Source organism: Cyprinodon variegatus, unplaced genomic scaffold (genome assembly GCF_000732505.1).
Source record: "Cyprinodon variegatus isolate N-32 unplaced genomic scaffold, C_variegatus-1.0 Scaffold461, whole genome shotgun sequence".
NCBI classification, from domain to species: domain Eukaryota; kingdom Metazoa; phylum Chordata; class Actinopteri; order Cyprinodontiformes; family Cyprinodontidae; genus Cyprinodon; species Cyprinodon variegatus.
This window is the reverse complement of record NW_015150914.1, coordinates 305,079-306,508: the sequence shown is the minus strand read 5'-3', so window position 1 is coordinate 306,508 and position 1,430 is coordinate 305,079.

Sequence of the window (1,430 nt, the reverse complement as noted above, 5' to 3'; positions counted from 1 at the left end):
CCTAGGACATAAACGGCCTTTCTGTCCCGCTCTGCTCTGCCAGGGCCTGGGCACCTGGATGTGTTAATAGATATATGAAGGTAATGGTTGTCTTAGAGATGTGTTTGGGTTGTCATCATGTTGGATTTCTGCCCTGTGATCAACTTCCCTAAAGCAGAGACAGACCATGATACTCCCCCCATGATGCTTGAATGTGTAAACGAAGGACTGAAAACAATTTCTTTTATTGACCCACAATGAGCAAATTCATTCTCTGCATTTAACCCATCCCCTTGGGGAGTACAATTGGTGTGCGGCACCCGGGGAGCAGTGTGGGGTCAAGGGTCTTGCTCAGGGACCCAGAGTGGAGGCTGTGGGGATGAACAAGGTATTGCAACCTTCTCAGAGTGCACTGCTCTTACCCTCTCCCAAACATCTTAACCAAATTGTTTATGTTGGTCTCATTAAACTACAGGACACGGATCCGGTAATGTTAGAGCGCATCAACTTTAGAAAGAGGGTTAGACTGATTTGATGCACTGCTCATATGTCTTGTTTATAAAAGCTCTGGACATTAGGCTGAGCACGTGCAGACCACTTCTTCTATTAACAACTAAACAGCTCTGAGTGGAGCCTGTGCTGGTCAACACACGTATGATCGTTTTTCAAAAACCTATTTTTAACCTAACTCAGACCCTAACTTAACTCAGACCTGGTAGATGTTTCCCCTCTGAGAAAATGCTCCAAAGTGGGAGCATTTTAAAATAAATAAAGTACACACTGCCATCTAGTGGTTAATAGGGAGAAGTTCACTTTAACCTCAGTGAAATACTTTGAAAATCCACATTTCAATCCAATAGTGTTATTGGAATCCAGGACAAGACCTTATTACCTTTGTAACATTTGTAAGGGGTATGCAAGTGATTAAAAACGCTAAATTATTCTATAAAGGGCAAAGTAATGCAATTGTTTGGCATTTTTTAAGGTTCAATGGCCAACGCTGTAAATGCAAATAATTAAACAGGTATTTAAATTTAAATATAGATGTTTTAATAGATACTCTCAGATAAAAAGTAATCCACTATTAGTAAAACCAAATGATCAGTGATCCATTATTTTATTTTTTTTAGCAAAACACAGCCGTAGTGATTTGCTGAACATTAACAAGTGTGTTTAATGTTCTGCAAATCACTGCGCCTGGTGACACAGTAAACACGCAGCTTTCCTTTATGTGCCTTTTTCATGGCAGATTGCTCCCCAATGACTACACTTATAAACAGCCTGGTTAAACATATCCACCGGCTGTTCAGATAGGTGGGAGGTTCATTAAAATCAAACCATTCAGGGATAAGAGCCATAAAAATGAATGGAGGTGAGTGAGACGGTCTTCAAAAAGAATAGAAGGAGTCTGAATAAAGGGCAGTACAGAAGAGGATTAGGGCCACTGAAAA